At 39.8% G+C, this 23,683-nt stretch overlaps 1 protein-coding gene across 1 annotated transcript in view; it reads right to left on the bottom strand.

Annotated features, from left to right (window-relative positions):
- SNX22 (sorting nexin 22) overlaps positions 1–23,683 on the bottom strand; it is a 355,160-nt gene that overhangs the window by 156,821 nt on the left and 174,656 nt on the right. The window lies entirely within an intron of this gene.

Below are 23,683 nucleotides of genomic sequence, written 5' to 3'. Positions count from 1 at the left end.
AAACAGTCAGCTTCTGTGTATCGCAACACAAGGCTCATGAAACTGTCCCAGTCAACTAATACCACATCAATCAGGAGTCACTTAAACCTATGAGTAAATCAACTTAAATATTATTCAGAAATGATCACTAACATCCAACCAAACATTTCCTGGTAATATAGTCCAATTATCTCACAAGCCATTGCAACCAATTAAGAAGCACTAACAAATAAATACCAGGCAATGCATTCAGAAATCAGCCTACAAACATTCTATCCACAAGTCATAAAGGCTGGGATATAGCAATTTGAGCAGATATAGCATTGGTTTCATAGGTACTTGCAAGACTATTTATCTGTGAGGATGTCAAGCTTAGCCTTACTTTTCCATGATAGTTTTTAGCCCTTACATTTTGCAAAAGAATAACCCAGGGTTGGGACAAACAAGGGTATGCTGCAACATTTAAATGTTTCCCTTATCCGTGAGTGACCGGTGCAAAACTGGTGATGATTTTGTGGTTACCCATCCATTCATTCAAATTAGGTCTGGAAAGAGAAAGAGAAAGGGAAGTACTTTTTATGTGGAGTGGAAGAAAGTTTAGAAGAGGTATTCCCTGTGATGCATACCTGTTCCTCCAGCATGTTTTACTTATTTTGCAAAAGAGATTGAAATCCCTTGAGCAGGTGTTTGATACCATGGGACTTGAGAAAGTCTAATAGGTCTTTCAGAATAAACTGTTAATCTCTATATTTGAAGCAGATGACACTTCCCTGCAACTGACCATCATCTGTTACCAGGTTCTCTCCTCATTAATTATGTCTATTGGACCAAACAGCCTCCCCAGGATCAACCCAAACCACAGCCAGGGTGGATGAGTAAACTGAGGACACATGGAGTATCACACTGCTGCCAAGGAGTGTACCTTAACTCTTGCAATCCCACACCACCCCTGTGAGCTCTGCGATTGCTTCCTTTGGGAGGTTCATGAGCCCGTCTCTGCTTACCCAGCTTCAGCCCTAAGCAGCACAGAGCCCACTAGGCTTGTAACACTTCCAGCAAGCCAAGGCTACCTCTCTTCTCCAAGATACGCAAGTAATGTTGGCCAGTCACTTCCATTTTCCCACGTCAGCTTCTCCAATGTCCATTCTGCTAACTGAACACTAGTCATCTGGGAAGCAATTAGGCATTTAAGTCATTATGCCATGGGGCCTCTCATGAGTAGGCATGATATTGTTCCAGTACAAACATTCAAAATAAATTCCCTCAAATTAAAAATGCATGATCACAAATAATCAAGCAACGACTCACCACAACTTATAAACATCCTATGTGAAGGACTTCTTCAACCACACTGCCTGTACTTAAAAAAAAAAATACTAGTTCCACAGACGCATAACAATAGGGGAATGAAAATCAATGTAACAGGCTGAAATGGTGTACTCGTGAATTATTTTACAGTGTAAGTAGAATAATAGCAAATATGATCAGGAAAATGAAATTGGGAAATGGGATTGAGCGGTTAGTGACCAAGAGTAGGAAAGCCAGGGGAAAAAAATGGAAGCCAGCCATGACTGTAATCATATATACTGTTACTATGCTCTGGGTTGGATAATTTCTACCCACAATGCCTGGAAAATATAGTTCATTTAAGAAATAAAGTTATAACTGTATTGTCATTATAGCATGTACACATATATAAATACAACGTTTTGGATAGATTAAAATACCAAACTGCAAAATCTGTATAGTGTACCATGTATCATAAGCAAAGCTAACTTTGCATATAGTGTAGCTGTTGTTGTATGATATGCAACAGTTCTCAGAGTAGTACTGCTCTGCAAAGAGGTTGCGTATTTTGCTTTACTTTCTTGCACAGGTAGATATCAAAATGTAACATCACATAAGACAGCTACAAAGCTATGTCAAACCCAGAGCTGTTGGACATGCTCCACTTAAAGAAATCCCAATCCCTCTGAGCTACACGTTCTAGTGACCTAAACCTTGTCACCACAATAAACAGAACATGCTGGAGGGATAGATTCCTGTCCCAGAGACTTCCCATACTCTGGAACAGACTACCTATCTATGTCAAACAGAGCTCCTCATTAGCACTCTTCAAGAAAAATCTTGATGATTGGATGGGAGATAGGAAATTCACCCCGGGGATCACTTCTGTGGTTCTGCTTGACAGGGGCACAGGAAAATAATTTTCTTGGGTGGCGAAAGCCAGGATACCTTTTTGGCTAGGGTTGTATAGGCCCTAGGGCCGATAGCCTAGTACCTCCCTATGAAACTGTAAATGTGATATTTTTATTTTCAGTTTTAAGCTGTGTGCATACATACTTTTGCTTTCTTTCTGTTTTGAAGTATTATCTGCAGTTATAACCCTGATCGCCAACATGCCAGTGTTACAGCTGAAAATGAATTACTGTTGTTTCTCACCTAACTGGTTAACAAATGGATTAATAAATAAATAAAAATAAAATAGCGGAAGACCAGTTACATCTGGATTCTAATTGAGCTGACAGTATAATAAAGGGCAATAAACCAATATGTCAAATAAAAGCAAGACCCTATGTACTCAAGAGTCAGGACTTGAACTATGTGGTGCAAATCCTAAACCTGTGACAGCAGCTGCAATAGCTGATAACCAGTAAAATGACAACAAAGAAACAACTTTGGAAAACAGGACTGTGAATATTAACAAGGTAAATCATGATCATAAATAACTGGGGCATAAGCTTGCAGTTACTGTACCCAGAGTCTTCAATAGTATCATACAAACATTTGGGGCTTAAGCAGAATAGAGACAGAGCTAAGATCATGTATTAAACGCAATGGCAGCAAAATGTAATGGGTATAGCCTGCAGCAAGAAGGAGTGACGTAAAAGGCAATTGCAGTGACCTACGTGGCTGCAACTGTTTATGGACATCCGTTTTTGGTAGCAACAAGTGACAAAATAATAACCATTCAATATAAATAACAAATTCTGTAACAAGTGGCAATATACAAATGAACAATGAAGAGCAGCAAAAAATGAACTTGGCAACAAAGATTATGTGACGCATGCTTAACTCACATGCGTATTATCAACATCTATAAGTAACATTAATGAATGAGATGAGCTATTTTGGGGAAATTAAACATTAGTTATTGTAAACCTAATTATTTTAACAGCAGAACAACTGTGAAGGTTATAGGAAGACACAAAATGCTCTACAGAATATATGTTATTGTGCAAAGCAAGTTCGACTATGTGAGGTACATTTCAGGGTTTAAAAACCTCTGCTGTTAATCTCAGCATGCTTATTTTCACTATTGTTATTCGCTTTCTATTTCTGAAAGCAGAGGAGTGGAATTTCCGTACCCAATAGGCTCTGTACCAAGCTAGAATAAAGATGTCCTTTCAGAGACAGAATAAAAACACTGAAGGAAAATACATTACAGAATTTAGAGCTCCCTTCATTATAGCCTGCAGCTGTCATGGCTGGGTTACATTAAGCCTAACTATTAAAAGATATCTCTGGAGACTTGCCTGCTACCTAAATAATAGTAGTTCACTCATGAAGGGCAAATCACAGCATCTGCCCAGTGAGAAGTCTTTGATCTACCTCTCTTAAAGGTGCTAGCACATGGAAATCCACCACTCCCAAAGGCATTTAGGTTCTCATCAAGACAGATTTCCCAGGTAGGAGATGGTAACAAGTCAAGTATGTTATACGTTAAATTATAGGTAGCTATACGAATCGAGACAAATTATGCCAGTTCTCAGCTGAGGTGTGGCAGGCCTGCTTTAGTATGTTTGTGTGAAGACATGTTATGATGATTCTGCAGTACTTATATGCTTTAGCTCTTTTATGAACTTTGGGAAGTATAAAGATGTGGAGGGATATTAACTGCATTTTTTTTTTTTTAGTAGTAAGGAGTTACTTCCATTTGCAAAACAAAAAACAGGGTCCTTTAGTATGAACAGCCTATTAATGTGAGCAAAGTCTTTTTCTAACTGTCTCTTGCTTTGCTGTAAGTGCATTTCACAAAGTCTGTAGCAGAACATAGTGGCAACACTGAGTCACAAGCAGCACTGCACAATGACATTAACAGGGAGCATCTACAATTCTATGTAACTTCCTGCACTGGACATAAAGCTGGGTTGCCACTGTAGCTGCCCCATACCTCTCAACTTCTTTCAAAAAATTTGACAAGGCCTAAAATAATGAGGGGACAAAGGCCCAAAAATAGGTACAGATTTTAAATGTCACTCTTATAAGCATAGAATGTTGTTAGAATAGAATGATTTATGTTAGCCTATGTTTTCTGAAGGATATGAAATATGAAACTTAAATGTATGTCATTATTTAGTGACTTTGATCTTTAACGATTTGCCAGAACCACAAATTTTATGAGGAACAGTCCAAAAATATGAAGCAAAAATGTGGATGTTCTGCGAAAATCTGGACAGTTGAGAGGTATGTCCTCATAGCAGCCACAGTGAATACTGGGTCTATATTAGATAGTCAAAGTTCCGTAACTCTGAACACCTAATGGTCGAACCATTATGTTCGAAGTTACAGAACTTCGACTATATAAAAAAAAATAACTACACAACGTCCAAAACAATAACTTGTTGTAAGCAGGGGGGCAAGCCCCCCTGTACCCCCTACACCCCCACTACTTAAATATAACAACTCCGAGATCACACCACATTGAAGTGAATGGAAACCTTGCTTACGGAGATTTTCATTCAGACGCTCAAACTTTTACAAATTTGAATGTATGGTCTCAACTATATGTAGTTCGAACTTGTAAAGGTTCGACTACGTGATAGGAACCCTGAATACTATCCCCTCTTAATACATCATAAGAATTATTTTAAATATTACAGGCTTACCAGGCTGTACACTAAGGTTTTCATGGGTTAGTGCACTCATCCCAGCGTTACTGTCATTGCAGATTGCTGGGGGATAATGGCTCCCTAAGTAGGGGGCAGGTAATTACTTATTCATGAATGCTCTGGCTAAAGCACTGTTTCATAAGCATGAGCTAAGCACCACGTCACAGCCTAATGCTGAGATACTCAGATTTCCTTTTAATCCCACTTACTGTCATCTGACTAACACCCATTGTGGTAAGCAAGCTTGCTGCTGATAGCAAGGCTTTCTTGCTAAACTGTGTTGTCTATTTTTATTTATTTACATTACATCACATATGTTGTTATCATATTTAAAAAATCCTACAGAGCAGCAAACCTGCCAATTGCATAAACTGTCAATTTACTTGGGAGATCGACATGCCTGTTCTAGTCCTTCACCTATGGACCAAACTACATTTTTACATTAGCCATTCTTTTGCTTTATTTTCACTCATATATCTTCTGTTTCACCTTTTATACTCCTCTTTTTCCTACAATCCTCCTTTACTTAGTAACAACCTTAACCACAGCTGTACAATGAATAGAATAAGACAATGGGAAGCATTCAGAAGGATGTGCAATGTGACAACTCTGCACTAAATATCTTAGATGTTTTAGAGCAATATAGCCTGATGCTGCTTAGCTATGTATGAGGACTAGTATAGCGTCAACATGCAGGGGAAACAGCTGCAAAGGAAGTTATTCCATTGGTGTTAGCGGCAGCAGCAATCACACTACTGAAAAGCAGCAAAGTAGCTGTGCTATGGGTAGTCTTGTGGCTCACATGAATGATACAAGGAGGTGGTATGTCAGAGGCTATATGTCTTCACATGCACAATGAAGTGCCTCTTAGCTGTACCACAAGCACTGTGAGTAGGCCACAGAGGGCCAGCACAATAAAGTGATAATTTGCTACATCATTTAAATAGGGAGGAAATCCAGAAATGGGGCAAGAGCAAGTGGAGGAATACAAAGAAGGATAATGTGAAGGAATGATAGGTGGGGGAGAAGTGTGTATTTTTTTTTTGGAACAGATGTCAATATTCCAGTTTTAACAATTGGTATAGAGAGGAATGACAGCATGGAGCATGTTTGTGAAAGAAGGAAGGAATAGAGAAAGTAATAGGGGCAGAAGAAAAATAATAAAATGCAAACAAAACCAGACAAGGTAGGGAGAGATGGACACACAAGGAGGTGGTAATGGAGAGAAACAGTGGGAGGACAATTGGCGTTGAGAAGGCTTGGACTACAAACAGAGTAGGGAAGTGAGACTCGGGGAAGAGGGGATCACAATGATTGGGGACAGGGCAAAGTTACAGAGGGCCTGTCTGACTAGCCCAGAGGAAAATGCATCCAAATATGAGTCACTTCCATGGCTGATATGGTGAGCAGTGCTGTCGCTGGTGGCCCAATGGATAGGGATAGCTAACCACATGATTCTATCAGCCACACAAGATGCTTCAGGGTCTGACATGACAGACTGCCACAGATAATGCTGGATGAACTATAGAACCTCTCCAGGACCCTATCATAGGGAGAGCCTTGTGAGAGGTGGCCATGGAGTTTGCCTGTGAGGTACCTCATGTCACCTTCTGCAGTGTGATCTACACAGCCATGGACAGAGGTAGGCCTGGTGACTGCTGGTGGCTAGCAGGAAGCACATGGACCCATGCAGACCCAGGTAGCTGCTACTGTACCATATCTTCACCACAGTAAGAGAGAACAGAGGGAGAGAAAGAAGAAATATGGTGCATTACCATATGTGCAGGACAACCTGGATTTCAATTTAACATGACTGGTGCCAACATACTACAGTTATCCTCCTGCCTGCAAAACCTATCACATCTTGGATAGGAAAGTAATCTCCTTTGCCAATGTAAAAATATCAGTCTTAACAGTAGTCACTGCAATTCAACCCTGCAAACAAATGGCAAGGACAGAAACTGGCAATAATTAAAATAGAGTGCAAGACTCTATGCACAGTGCTTACTGTAGCTTTTTTCTCCTTTCCACCCCTTCTGTCCCTCTTTCTTACCTGTGGAGCATAGCAGGGTCCAGCCTCTGCAGGTCATTGTATCTATGCTTGCACAGCTCATGAGAATGGAGGCTGGCAGTGCCATTGCTCATTGCCTTTGTAGGTTGGTGCCAGGCATCACTGTTATACATGGAGCCTGTATACTGGCTTAGTAGGCACTTCCTATAATCCCTGTGCAATCTGTGTCTTTATATGTGTATCTCTCTCTCTCTCTCTATATATATATATATATATATATATATATATGTATCCTCTCCTTACAGCTGTAACCACGGGTATCCCCTGTACTATTCCTACATATAAGGATAGTACTTCGTCAGGAATCCCTCTGGTAATAGTGAGGACGTCTAAGGATACCCTGCTCCCAGGCATAACAAACACCTTCCAAAGTGAAAAAGGCACAACTCAAATCCTACAGGGACAACTCAGTGTATGTAGCTCTAAGGGCAATATTGTAACAGCATTTTACTATTATCCAGCGTCCTACCAGTGTATGTGATAGCAGCCTGCCGCAAGCCCCCTGAGTCCATAGGTATCCCCCGACTGCTCCTAATAACCCCATAAAAGCATTACAAGTGTTGTGCAGAATCCTAAGTGCTGAGAATCACTCCCCTTATTCGCCACCAGGTGGCAGCATTTTACCATAAAAAGGTCCTGCAAAACCCACTTTTATTAGACCTGAAGGCTTACCTAATAGGATTTATCTCTGCCCCTAACAGAGTTTTTCTACTTAATAATTTCTCTTTCTCCCTAATTTTTATTTTTATTTTGAAGGAATTACAATAGTTCTTGTACATACTACTAGTACAGACACCACAAAGGATACAATCCCATTCCCTGGCTTTACCTGTAGTTGTAATCCTGTTCACTGATTGTTTCTCCTGAGCCACCTCACCTCTCGGCTCTTCACCCTCCGGGCTCACTCCGCTCCCCTACCCTACCCCCAAATCCCACCCACCCTCACTGCATCCACATTTATATCTAACCCTGACAACCAATCCAATCTCCACACCAATCAGCACCTTCCTTCAATTACACCCAGCCACACCCAGGCCAAACACCCCACCCAATAGTCAAACTAAAGATCTAGCACCCAACCACTACCACACCCATCTTACTTATAGGTTCATAGGTTAAATATCTCTAGTAGCTACACTAACCATGCAATTCTTACCACTATCACTAATTCTAACTCTCTTCACACTAACCTTCACCACATCCACACACACTAACATACCATTAAACAGTTCATTCCACACAACACATTCTTTCACACACACACACACACACACACACACACACACACACACACACACACACACACACACACACACAAATTTTACAATCTGCTCTACACTATTTAGTGATAGCTCATTATTCTATATATACAAAACACCCACCACTCAGCCTCTCAAAAAACAAGCACTATCTAAAACAAATATAGATCTAGCACATGCTATAAAACTCAAACTAATCTACAAAAAATGTTCACTAATCTCTGGGGACATACACCCCAACCCAGGTCCATGCAACAACATTCTCTGACACAAACAAACATCAGACTTACTTATTATAAACCTAAACTCAAGAAGTATATCTAACAAACTGCATGACCTACACACATTCATAGCCCAATACTCCCCAGATTTACTAACTATTACTGAAACCTGGTTAAAATCCTCCACCCAAAATGAAGAAATTCTTCCACCAGGCTATAACATCCTAAGACTAGACAGAGATGCTAAAAAGGGAGGCGGAGTTGTTATTCTATTTAAAAACACACAACCTCCAGCCTCTGCAAACCCCACTTCCCAAATTCCAAAATGCTGAAACATTAGGCTCAGTTCTATCTCTAAACAACAAAAAGAGAATTAACATCCTTTGTAGTTATATCCCTCCAGGAAATAACTCAGCAACAATAGAGGAAATCTTACAATGGGCTACAACCAACCTGCCACAAGAAACCATCCTGTTAGGAGACCTAAATCTAGATTGGCAATCCTGCAATTCTAGCAATCCCACAAACCATATTAACTTATTCGGATTCTCTCAACTAATCCAAGAACCCACCAGAGTGGACAAAAAATCCAAGAAACGGTCAACTATTAATTGGACTTTAGTAAACTTCCCTAGTCAAAATTATCACATGGGCTGTCTACCTGACTCACTCAGCGATCATTGCCCCACTTTCCTTCTTCATAAAAAGTTAAACATAGCCAAACCCATACTGTATAAGGAAACTAGAGATGAGCACAAGGTAAATCCACAAATTCTCAACAGTATATTACAATGTAATTGACAACCATTACGTACTCTGGAACTAGAGCAGGTAGTTATACTTTTCAATAGTACTTTTATGAATGTTTTGAATACAGTAGCTCCCATTAGAAAACTTAGAACCAAAGTAAACTATGCCCCTCGGCTGACTAGGACCACAAAAGGCTTACTACAAGCCAGAGATAATGCCTGGAAGATCTGGAAAAAGAACAACACTAGCTTAAATAGACAGAACTATCAACAACTTCGTAATCAAGCCAAAAGACAAACAAAGCTAGATAAACAAAGCTACTTCCTAAATCTCCAAAACAAACATTCTAAAACCCCCCAAAAGTTCTGGCATGCTATTAACTCCCTTCTAAAACCTGGTAAAACTACTACCCCAGCTCCCAACACAAATACCACTAATGACAGCTTAGCTTCTCAATTCAACCATCACTTCATAGACTCTATCCTATCACTATCTACCCAGCTATCTAGCAATAACCCTCTATCCACCCCCACTAAGGACCACAATAATATACCATCTTTTACTCTCTCTCCCGTACCAACCTCCATAGTCAAAAAGCTACTCTCAAAACTAAAACCTACCACTCTTGCAGCTGATGGCCTACCCACTAATTTCCTAAAACTAGCAGCTGAATCTCTAGCCTACCCTGCCTCAATTCTGATTAACTGCTCCATAAAAGAAGCTTATATCCCTCAACTATGGAAAGTATCACATATTATCCCCCTACACAAAGGTGGCAACTCCTACGAGCTATCAAACTACCGCCCCATTGCTATCCTATCCCCCCTGTCCAAACTCCTTGAAAAATGTATTCATACCCAAGTGATGCATTTCTTAACCTCACATAATCTCCTCTCCTCAACCCAGCACAGCTTCCACCCAAACCATAGTACAACCACTGCTCTTCTGTCTTTCACTAACCAGGTTAACCATCTCAGAAATAACAACAACTTTGTATCTGCCATATTCTTAGATCTCTCTAAGGCATTTGACATGGTCTCACATAACCTACTTCTAGACACACTATCATCAATGTCCTTTGCCCCCTCTACAACTGCTTGGTTCAAAAACTATCTCTCTGATAGAAAACAATCAGTCAAATGGCAAGGAGTACTATCACCTTTACTATCATCCACCATAGGTGTTCCACAAGGCTCAGTACTAGGCCCATTACTATTCACTACTTTCACCAACAGACTACACACCTCCACACTGCATGCATCACTCATACAGTACGCTGATGACTCCACCCTAATCTGCTCAGCCCCATACCTTACCACTCTTCAAAACCTTACCCAGGAATCCTTCAACTCCGTTGAAAAATGGATTACTGATATCCAACTGATTCTTAACCCCAACAAGGCAAAACTACTACTATTCACCCCAAGCAAATACAAATCCACACCCCTTTCTTTCACAATCACTTCCAAAAATGGCACCACAATTTCCCCCTTCCTCCATACAAAACTCCTTGGCATTGAAATAGATAAAGATCTTCACTTCAATGTACATATCTCTCAAACCATTAAGAAAATACATACAAAAATTAGGAACACTGTATAAACACAAACACTTCCTATCAGACCAAGCACGGGTCACCCTAGCCCAAACCCACCTTCTGTCTACCCTAATGTATGCATCTCCAATCCTAACCCACATTAGGAAAATAGACATGAACAAACTAGATTCATGTTACAATAAAATTGTTAAATTTGCCAATAACTCTGCTTTTCGTAGCCATCATTGCCTTGCTCTAAAAGAGCTACAGTGGTTAGAACTTCCTCATTTAATTAGTTACCACCAACTAGTCCTCACCTATAACATCCTAAAGAATCCCCACAAGACTCCTGCCCTGAACCAACTACTTAACCAATACTTAGCAAACCGTCCACTCCGCTCATCCAACAAAACCCTTTCGCGTATAACTCAAGCCAACAACACTGCAGGTAAAGCTCTTTTTGCTCATACCATAGCAAAAATGTGGAATAACCTCCCCCAGAATATTTCCTCAGCACCTTCTATCTCACTCTTCAAAAAAATCGCTCAAATCACACCTCTTGCATTCCTGGCTCTGTCCTTGCATCACATAAATGCTTTCCTGCTCTCCGCAAATACTTCCTACCTTCCTCTATATTCTGCTTACTGTCTCTATATTACAGTAGTAACTTCTCCTCAAAACTGCCATACAGGGCCTTCCTCTGGTCACACTTAAACTTGTATAGCAAAAATATTGTCTATTTATACTGGCAAATGTGATGTCTCTGAAGATTGTATTGTTACAATGAAATCCTTTTGTTAGTTGGAACAAACCACTTCAATCATGTTTTTCTTGCATGTATATCTTGTAATGTATCTTGTAACTCCGCTGTAAAAGGACCTCGCACCAGTCAGACTTTCCCGGTCAACAAATGTAAAATAAAATAAATTAAAAAAAAAAAAAAATATATATATATATATATATATATATATATATATATATATATATATATATATATAGATATACATATATATAGCTATGTATATATATATATATATATATATATACATATACACACACACACACACACACACACACACACACACACACACACACATATATATATATATATATACACACACACACACACACACACACACACACACACACACACACACACACACACACACACAAACACACACACACACACACATATATATATATATATATATATATATATATATATATATATATATATATGAAAATATAGACAGAGTGAGAGATTTTAGTCTCCTGGCTGTACCATGCAGGAACCCTGCTGAGCCCAGCACTTGAAGAGGCCATATCCACTCAGGAGGTCAGAACAAGAAGAAACTGATAGCTCCCAACTAAAGGTTGCATGTTATGGCCACCATGTGATACGTTTGGTTGGGTAGTAAAGGCACATGATGTAAAGTATCAGTAAAACATATAGGTGGTGCTACAAGATTTGCAGTATCACTGCATAAGCATACTGTGTACATGACCTCCTAGTCCAGAAATGGGCAGGGTTAAGCATGGTAGAGCTGACTGTGGACTATAACGCCAAGCATTAAAGCAGTAATTCAGAGATAATTGTACTATCAAACCTCATTATCTTAATCATGTTGTTATGAGGCTCATTTTAGTGAGACGAAAAGGGAGGGTATCATATTGTATGATAACGCATTATTATGAGCAACTTAGAAATAGGACATTAGTGGACAAGCATTTGTGCTGCCATATAGGCAACTGAAAGTAGCCGAGACCACTGGTAATGTACCTCATGACTACAGGCCTCACACCATGGGTGCATGACAACAACAGGAACTCAATGCCTTGAAGTAGTGACAGACTCATGGCTTTCAGACTGCAGTGTAAAGATAGGGCAGTATTCATAATCTCTGCTTGGAGTTGATAGTGAGTGTAGGATCTACTAGACAAAGCAGGGCATGTGTTACTTAATGGAGGACCTGAATGCTGATATCGTGAGAGACAGATCAGGATATGAGGCTGCTTGGGTCTACATGGGTAGAGCAACAGGAATAAACGAGAGGCCGTTCAACACTTCTGTCTGGTAAATGGCTTGATGGTGGCCAACACATGGTTCAGCAGAAAGGAAAGTCACAAGATCACATACAAGACTGGCCGGTATGCAACTCAGGTAGACTTTTAGTAAGAGATTCCAAAATCCTCCCCAGTGAAGCAGCCCACAATTTAAACCACTGGTGGCCACAATCAGACAAGCACTGATTAACGAAGGCACTAAGGTCAACAGTACTAGACTGAAAACCTGGACATTGACTAGCAAAATCAAAACTAAATGACTTCAAGGAAATAGGGCTCTGTCATCTCAGGAATAAGAGGAAACAGGTGGTGTTTAAGAATGACATCTCAAAACAGCATGAGTGAAGACAGATATGTATGAAATCAAAGTACATAAGGAAAGGTGATGGTAGCGTGCAGAACTTCAGGAATTTATCAAAAGGAGTGCAGGAAAAAGTGAGACTTAGAAAAAATAGACTAAGCTAAGAAAGAATAGTGGCTAACTAAGAAACAGGCTAAGAGAACAGTTGCAATAGCAAAGAACAAGGCACCAGAGGCACTCAGCTTCTTGAAAATGTCTCAGCAGATAGTAGGTTGCAAGGTAAAGCTACAGAGATAAACATAGTCATGAGACACCATCAAAGCAGATAGATGGAATACTTCCAACAGCTACTGAATGAAGAAAATACCACAGAACATGTAATGTCCCAGACACAGTCTACGATGAAAGAGGAAGAAGAACCCACCCTAGAAGAAGTAAGAACAGAGCTAAGGAAAATGAATTTAGGGAAATCAGCAGGCTAGGATAAGGTCACAACAGATATAACCAAGATGTTGCAGAAGATAAAAGAGAAATGGCCCCAGAGGGCACTCATTGCACTCTCTTTTGCTTTTAGTGAGAAAAAGGAGCTAAGGTTCACAGATTGCCAGCTGTGTGCAGATGTTTTGAGAGCAGCACTCTCCCCACTAGCAGAGAGACACAGCACCTCTGGTAATGAATTACAAACCTCATGGGTGCTACTCCCCCTTCAGCCTACACTAATAAGTATGTGGAACCATGGATTTGTACCTTCCAACCATCTCTAGCCAGTTTGGTTGAAATGTGTATCTTGAAACAATGTAACAATAGCCTCATATTTAGTAACAACCACCTACTACTTAAATTGACAGTATGTGAGGGATTCAGATATTTAATGCTATTGGAGGCAAAACTCTCAGATGAAGACACTGCAGATAGCAAGCAGGTTGCCAGCACTATACACCACCCCACTAAACCTATCACAAACAGATATAACCAGGCACATAGGCTGACAAATGCTGAAGCTCTTAAAACTAATCTAACTAAACCACAAAGGCCTCCTAAATGTAACCTTAGAAACAAGTACCCTCAGCAAACTACACATACACACAACACAGGCAGTAGCAAACATGAAATGTCAAAGTCACAGGGTCTAAATTCAAAAACCGATAAGGCAAACCTCCACAAAATCTAATGTCCTAGTCAAAAATCTGATGTCCTAGTCATAGTGGACTCCATTGTGAAACATACTGATGCACCATTCACCAGGTTGTGCAAGGAGAGGGTCACAGTCAGTTGCCTATCAGGTGGCAGGAGCACTCCATCATTGCAGGGTTTCAATGCCTTCCACATGTTCAAGCCCACTTTACTAGATAATGGCACTGAAGGTGCCAGTATCTGTATTTTTTGTCAAAAAACACTTTCCAGATTAGTTAAATAGCAGTCTGGAACTCCATATCCAACTTACCATTAACAAGACCTTGTATTATACCATGGTTAACCATAGGTCCTCCTTTTGCCCCCATCAGCCCATAACTCCTACCTAATATGGAGTTCCTATGCATTAAACCAAACACCATTCTCCTACAGGACTTCAACTACCCTCCATAAACTGGGAGATGTGTATATCCACTAACATGTATGGACAGATATTGCTGGACTTCATTAATACAACAAACTCTCTGGACCAGTTAGTCCACACCCCAGACAGAGAAAATAAAATCCTGGACTTGCCCTCACCAATATGGGATAGCTCTGCTCCCTACCAATTGTAACTCCCTCCTTAGTCAAATCTGACAATAAATCAGTCACATTCACCTTAAGACTGAAGCCAGAAGCATCCTGCAATACCTCGATATTCAGAGATAATGCCAAGGCAAATCCACTGAAACTGAATGATGACCTGGCTAAATTCCACATCCCCCTACCAACTCTGATACCACTGCTTATGCAGAATCTTTTACTGCCAAATTCAATGTACATGTGAACAGCTGCTTCTGCCCCCTCCAAAGTAAAATACAATGACATATTCAATAATAAACTTCTACAGTGGAACCCAAATAGAAACAAGATTAATAATAATAATAATAATATTAACAATAATAATAATAATAATAATAATAATAATAATAATAATAATAATAATAATAATAATGCACATAAAAATAAATAACTATCAAAATGCAAAAATGCTTTTACAGAACTTAATGGAGAACTCCCACACTGATCAAATCAACCAAAGCCAGATTGCCACCCAGGCAAAGGAGAACCACAAATTTGTCTTTAACTATGTTCAATACCTTAGAAACAATGCCCAGCATTGTGCAGAGCTAATAGTAAATGATATTACATACTCTGACCCAGGGGGGCATAGCCAATCTGCCAAAAGTCAAATTTAACTCTAACTTTACCACCTCCTTCACTCCCAGATCTTATACCCCCATCTACACCCTCCTCAAATTTCCCATGAACAAGTGTTCAAGGCACCACCCAAAGCCAAGAATATGGCTTCTATGAAGTGGATAACAAACCAGCCTAAAACAGGACTTGTCATGTCCCCTACATAGGCTTTTTAGTGTTAGCCAGGTTTGTGCCAAATGAATAGAGGATAACAACTATCACCCTCCATGCACAAGGATGAGAAGTCAAGAAAACTAGGAAATTATAGACCCATAAGTCTGACCAACCTCATCTGTAAGTCTATGGAAAGGAACATTATGAAATTAATAAATGAATTTACAAACTCTTGACCCAAGCCAGTTCGGATCTGCTGAGGGTGGATCTTGCTTACTTAACTTGGTTGTCTCCTTCAAGAAGGTTACTGAAACAATGGGCGAGGGGAAATCAATACACAATGCAAATCTAGACCTTACAAAGGCATCCAATACCATCCCACTCTTTGGTATTGTATTGTGGTAAACTATCCCAGCTGAATGTTACTCTCTACACAACTCATTGGGCAGCATATTGGCTCACAAATAGAACCTAGGAATTAGTGTGGGCTGATCTACCTCCTCCAAAGGCCCTGTCCAATAGTGGTGTACCTCAAGGTCTAGTCATTGGGCCACTTCTCCTGGGCATTTACTTCTCAGAGGTCAATGCTACTGTTAAGGGTTTGTGGCTTACCAAATTTGCAAATAACTGTAAAGTTGGTACCACCATTAGCTCCTCAGAGGATACCATGATCATCCTAGAGGACATTTGCCAAATAAATAGCTGGTATCAAAACATGGATCAAAACTGAATGCTGAGAAATGTATAATGGTATCATTCAGCAAGTAAGAAGTCCCTTGCAATGATTCCATTGATAAGCCCCTGAAAATCAATCCAGTAATTAGGGATCTGTGAACCTATGTAAACAATGAACTGGCTTTCAATCACCATGTATCCACTCTTGCAAGAAAGTGCTTTTTCCCTGCACAGCTTATCAGTAAATGTATGGCATCCAGGTCTAGGAATGGAGTCATTCTATTGTATTCCACCCTCATCCAGCCAATAATGGAGTACAATGCCCCCTTCAGTATGTGCCTGGCCAAACACTTGACATAACTCAAATGCTTTTTTACCAAAAAATTAAGGGCTTAAATCATAAAAATTATCCAGACCATTTCAAAGCCTTGTCCCTCTTCTTGGTTTCATACAAGCAACTGAGGGGTGATCATCATTGCCTTGTGTACAAAGCCACAACAAGCCCTATCGTATCAGACCTACTGCACATTTACATGTCCAGTGGGGACATAAACATTTGCTCATGAGCTCTACACCTCTTTTGCAACATAAATGGAAATTGTTGGTGGATAGATTTGTACTACAGGGGATACTACTTCTTTGGAATTGTCTTCCTTTCCACTTAAAACAAAATGCTTACTTCTCTTACACTAGCCAAACATAATCTTGATGAATGGATGGGTGATTACAAATTTTAGTTTAGCATCTTTGTCCCTCATGGATAGGGGCAACATGGGGTTTTGCTTGTATCTGGGTTATCTTTACTTAAAGTACCAGGGCTAAGGACTTAATGGAAATGTAGGGCAGGGCTTCTAAAGATTTTCATGGATGAATAGCCTTGTAAGTACCTAGGAACCTAATGAGTATCCCAGATTACTGGAGAATAAGAATTCTTGCATCCATGTGCAAGATCAGAGGAAATATTCACAACTGTGGGCACTGCAGAGGTATCAAACTCCTGTCACACTGCGTGAGAGTGCTGAAGAAGGTGACTGATACATGAATATGCAAGTAGAAAGTAAGATGGCCAAGCAGTTCAGATTCTGATCAGAGCACAGCATGACCAACTTGATGTTTGCAGTGAGACAAATAGTTAAAAAGCTAGAGATGAGGAAATCTCAACCTGGACATTCTTAGACTTTGAGAAAGCATGTAACAAGGCCCCAAGAAAGCAACTCAGGACAGTCCTGAGGTGGTTTGAAGTCCTAGAAACACTGATAGAATTGGTGCAGGCTATGTACAAGAGCCCAATGGCACTGTACTCACAGAGGGGTTTCCCAGTCAGAGTGGGTATGTATCAGGGCACAGATCTGAGTCCACTGCTGTTCATACTAGTGATGGATTACATTAGCAAACAGGTTGGGGGACAGATCAACAAATTTTTTGTATGCAGATGATGCAGCATTACAGACAGTCTCTGAACAGAAACTTCAGCAAATGACAGGAGACTGGAATGCAAAAACCAAAGGTACATAAGAAGAAACTGAGTACAGGCAAAACATTTGCCATGGCAGTAAATGGGAGGGATCAGAAGAAGCAGGAAATTGAGACACAAGGGGAAATAGTGGAACAGGTTAATAGCTTAAATATCTGGGAGGCGTGGTTTAGAAGGGAAGTTTAAATGAGGAGGTCAAAGCTAGAATAATTGGGGCTGCAGTCAAATGGCACAGAGTATCAGTGGTACAGTGTGACAAAACAATGCCAAAGAAGCTGAAAAGCAAGGTGTACAAAACAGTGGTGTGACTAGTATTACTGCATGGTATAGAAACCTGGACAGCTGAAAGCAGAACAGTTGAGCAAGTTAGAGATGATGGAGGTGAACTGCCTGAGACAGGTGGTGGGGTTTACACTGTGGGGAAAACAAAGGCATTAGGACATCACCAAAATAGCTCCAATTGCAGAGAAAGACAAAGAGAACAGATTACATTGGTTTGGGCCCTTGTGCAGAAAGATTTGGGAGAGACAGGAAGAAGGCAAGAGGAAATGAGGACATCCAGCCAAGAGAGAGAGAGAGGAACTGTGAGAGAAGACCTGCAAAAGTCAGGTATGACTTTCAAAGAAGGTAAGAGAGAAGCACTAAAGTGAGAGAGAGAGAGAGAGAGAGAGAGAGAGAGAGAGAGAGAGAGAGAGAGAGAGAGAGAGAGAGAGAGAGAGAGAGAGAGGAACTGTGAGAGAAGACCTGCAAAAGTCAGGTATGACTTTCAAAGAAGGTAGGAGAGAGGCACTAGTAAGAGAGAAGCACTAAAGTGAGAGACAGAAAGAGGGGGGGGGGAGAGGGGGGGGGAGATGACAGCAGTTGTCACAACACTTCAACCCCAAGTAGAAAATGGGGGAGGAAATGGAGGTTGATAATGAAGATCACATAATTGGGATATACCACTATGTATGCTACTTTGGTGAATGATGCACATGTTCCAGCAATACCATATTCATTATGCTTTCATGGGATCCACAGCTGGAAAGTTCAGCACAAAAGGTCAGCATATGCCATAGTGTTATATGTGGCTGATAATGATGGCACAATACACATGGCACAATCATTATGTCACTGTTGCAATGTCAGCATTGCTAACACTGAAGGGCATGCACACCTCTCTCAATTTCTCACATGTGATGTGATGGTTCAGGGGCATGCCATACCTTTGGCATCACCTGTTTGTAGAGATGGATTTTCTATCCATGTTAGTACCACTCCAGCTACACAGGTGTCACAGCTACAGATGGCATCTGTGAGTTGCACTGCCTCTGAGAATGAGGCATACATGTGGCCATCTTAGTCATGATTCCAGGTCATTCTCTGACCTGTATGCTACACTTGGCATCAATCAGCAGAGGTGCAGGTCAGTGATAAAGGCATACGCGGTTCCTATGCACCATAGCTAAGACTGAAGATAGATGAGCTCCCCACGGAATTAACTGTGCCAGTGAGCAAATACAAAGCAAAGCAGAACACAAATAGGCACAATAACACATCCAGAGGCATAAAAATCAAATGTTTTAATGAAGTAGGTAAGCGCTTTCACACTATAAAGTAGTGCTTCATCAGACCATATAAAATATACATCCATCACTTCCTTTTCATATCATTTAAGCCCAGAAGCTTATCTGCTTGTAGCAGTATAATCCATATAGTTCCCATGAACTATATTGGATTATACTACTACAAGCAGGTACGCTTCTGGGCTTAAATGATAGTCTCTATCAAACCTGTTTTAAAAGCATGTGGTCTTTTTAAGCAATGACCATGTATTTGAGTCACTATATATGTTTTAGAATCTTATTGGTCCTTTTAAATTTATTTGATTCGTTTGTTTTGTATAAAAAGGAAGTGATGTATGTATATTTTATATGGTCTGATGAAGCACTATTTTATAGTGTGAAAGTGTTTGCCTACATCATTAAAATGCTTGATTTTATGCCTCTGGCTGTGTTTCTGTGCCTATTCATGTTCTGCATAGCTAAGATTGGGTTTGCTGCATTGCCTGCGTAACAAAGTAAAATTGCTGCAGAGACTGTGGGGTGACCCTCACCTCATAGAATGACATATAGAGTCCTGCTGGAAACATGAATTTAAGGGCAGTGGTGGCCCAATTGGCATTCACATAGTCTATGAATCCTCCTTTATTCCATGTGAGGATATTGCATGTCTTTTAACTCCCATATGATGTCTCTGTCCACACAGTAGTGGTCAACACATTGTGGTCATAGAACTGATTGTATGTCAGCTGCTGGTGGACCAATCTGAGACTCCAAGGATAACAAAGCTGAATAACATGGGTGCTACTCAGTCTGAAAGTAGCCACTAACACGTTCTGCTAATGATGATGCAACTCTTAGCATCATAACAAGAATGAAGCTCCTGTAAAGTGGAAAGACACGGGGTTCAAATTAAATGAGCATTTTGGCTCTTTACACCAAATTTAGACATTTCTAAATCACTAACTTTGACTTCATCATTTGCATATGCAATTGCTACTATTAGCATGACTCTCATTTGCATACCATTATACATACATACATGCAATTCCTCCAGAAATGCAGTCAAGTTACTTGTTTCTGAACTTCACCATTCTTGAAAATTCCCACTCACTGAGCTATTTTATGTAACACTTTGCACTATTTGACTGAAATGGTAACTGTCTGCATCATATACAATACCTTACAGTACCTTACACTTTGTAATGGTGGCAACGTCCTAAACAGATCTCAACTGTTGTGTCTGTATGTGCTGGTGCGTGCATATGGATTCATGGCAAATGGTTGAAAGGCAACCACTACAAAGTCCATTTTATCAAACAAGACTGTTTAAAAACAAACTAATAAAAAGAAAAAAAAGTGTTTTTGGAGCCCCCCCCCCCCTGCAGCCCCATGCTGGGAAAATTGTGTCCCCCACATCCCTGGTGATATTATGAAATTCAAAGTCTGCATAATACCAGAGATAGGGAAAATTCCCGTCTCTGGTATTTGGTAAGGCCAGGGGAGAAAAGCTCCAAATTATTACAAAACATTTTAAGAACAATAATTTTATAACCTTCAAAAATAAACACATTTGCAGTTTAAATATTTATAACAAACTGGACTTAATAAAAAAAAATATTGGTTAATAATCAATACAAGGTATATGACAATAATTTAATATTTAGAGAAATGTTAGACAGTTTGTTGAGAAATTAAAGGTAAGTTAACCTAATACAAATAGGAACCGCAATATGAAGTGATAGAAAAAAAAGACATGGCATATTTAGAGAGAAAGTCATGGATTTGAATTATCAGTAAGAAAGTAAGTGAAGAAGGGGGAGTAAGGAGGTATAAGGAATGAAAAGGTACTTGTTCACATTTAGGAATATAGTTTATCTTGGTTTTGAGCAAGAACAGAGCTAGATTTTAGTTAGGAAGTCCTTCAGAGTGGTTTTGAAAGATGGAAGGGAGGGTATGGAACTGATGTAAACGGGTTAGGAGTTCCAGGGCTTAGCAACTTTGCATGAGTACAGACAATGCTCAGCAGATTTGGTAGGTTTGTAGACAGGAGTTTTTGGTCACTGGATTGCAATGACCGACTGGGAACATAGTTGTCTAGAATGCTTTTTAGTGCTGGTCAGGCAGATGGATACTGGATAATTTTATAGCTGGTAAGAAGTTGTGTATATGTTAGTTGATGTGGCAGTTCTAACCAATTAAGGCTTTTCAGTGTTATATAGTGGGTTTTCAAAGGGGTATGTGCTGCAAATTTAGCAACTTTGTTATAGCACTGTTCAAGTTTTAATGTTTATGAAGCCTGGAGGTTAGTAAGGATGGGAGTGCCGTATAGAAGAGTGAGGAGGAGATAAGTAATGGCAAGTGTAGTTTTAGCTGCATCAATGAGAATGTTTTTGGCTCTGTAAAACATACCTAGTTTTTGATGAATTTTTCTTATGCAATTTTGTATATGCAGGTTGAAAGTAAGATTATCATCCACTATCACCCCTAATAGTTTGCTATGAGAAGTGACTTCAGTGGTTGTATTATCAAGAGAGAGGACTTTAAATTTAGTTTTTTCACGAGAGAGGGATTTGGGGAAAAAAGTAGTAGTTTGGTCGTTTTTTGGTTGAACATGAGTTGTGAGTTACAAAGCCATGTTTTCGTGGCTGTTAAACCTTCCTGAGTAATTTTTTGGAGGTGTATTATGTTGTCAGATGATGTGCAAATGAGAGTGGGTGACCTGTTGTGTGGAAGTATAGAGGGTGTTGGTGAAAAGTGGGTGACCTGTTGTGTGGAAGTATAGAGGGTGTTGGTGAAAATGTTAAACAGGAGGGGACCAAGGACAGAGCCTTATTGTACACTGATGGTGACTGGGAGGTAAGAAGAGAGCATGGAGTGTCATTTTACTGACTGATACCTATTGAACTGGTAGCTTTTGAACCACAGAAGGGTGGACTGAGAAACATCTAGTGAGGACATTTGAAGTAGAAGTTTGCTGTGACAAACTGTGTTGAAGGCTTTAGACAAATCTAGAAATAAGGAAGAGACTAGTTTGCCATTATCTCTAGCTTTATTAACAGTATCTATATAGGTTAGAAAGGCAGTGCTAGAACTCTGGGAAAGATGGAAGCCATGTTGTGTAGGGGATAGGACTTCTTCCTTCAGGAGACATTTTTCAAGTACTTTGGAGAGGGCAGATAACGTTGCTATAGGTCTAAAATTATTAATGTATGTTGAATTTCTTCCTTTGTGCAGAGTTATAATGTGTGACTTTTTCCAGACAGAGGGAATGTAGAATTCCTGGACTGACCTATTTATAAGGATTGACACATGATAGGCAATGCTATTGGCTGCTATTTTTAGGTATTACCTTGGAAGGACATCAGCTGAAGAAGAGCACGACTTAAGTTTGTTTACGAGTAGTTTTACATAGGATGAGGGCACAGGTTTGAAGGTAAACATGGATGTGGTAACATGTGGCTTTTGGGCAGGGTTGGGATTAGATATTGCAGAATCCTTGGTTAGAGATGCTATCTATAAAATAAGAGTTGAACTGTACTGCAGTTAAGAATGGTGAGTGGTCAGTTATCGGGAGAGGGGTTTGGGTTGAATTTTTTAGCCGGAATGTAAGACTTTTTTTAATGGCTGTCCACAATTTGTTAGGGTTATGTTTAGTATTATTCTGGAAGTTATTATAGTACAGTTTTTTGTCTTCATTTATTTGCCTTTTAGTATGATTGTGAAGCATTCTGCAGTTTTCAAGATATTGAGGTGTTTTATATTTTTGCTATTCTTTCCATGCTTTTTTCACTAACTTGCATTTTACTATTTTTGGTTAGCCAAACTGCATTACTTGTTTTCAGTCTCTTCCTTTTATTAGGTGGAAAGCTATTTACGATATTTAGAAAAGTGGTATTGAATTCAATTACAGCATTGTCTAAGTGGAGGATTTTTATTAAGTTCCAGTTATTAGATGCTAGTGTAGTAATGAATATTTCTGGGTTAAACTTGGAAAGGTTGTGTGTTGTTTTATAAACATGCTGTTTAACTGGATGTGAGGGATGTCCAGTTGTATAGAATGGGAGATGATCATTCTGAGAGTATGACATTGCACCTGTGGTGGAGTATTTGCTAGGGTCTGATACTAGGATCCAGACTAATGGAGAATTTGATGTCTTACTATAATGTATGGGGCTATTAATTAGTTGTGTGAAACCATACAAGTGATGTAGGTGAGTTAGTATTTGTGCCCAATCAATTGATATTCACATCACCAAGTAATATTTTTTCTTGTGGAAAAATTAAGGCTATCCAATGTAGGACATCTTTCAGTAGAGCAGTACTGTCGCCAGGAGGGACATAAAGGACAGTAACACGTATTTATTTATAATGTTTACTTTGAGGAAAGCAATAAGAAGCTCTGCTGAACTGACTTTTGGTGATGGTT

The sequence above is a fragment of the Protopterus annectens genome, chromosome 7.part0 (assembly GCF_019279795.1).
Source record: "Protopterus annectens isolate FY-2018-M chromosome 7.part0, PAN1.0, whole genome shotgun sequence".
In the NCBI taxonomy this organism is placed as follows: Eukaryota; Metazoa; Chordata; order Ceratodontiformes; family Protopteridae; genus Protopterus; species Protopterus annectens.
The sequence above is the reverse complement of the archived record's forward strand: the minus strand, read 5'-3'. Positions and strand labels throughout refer to the sequence as shown.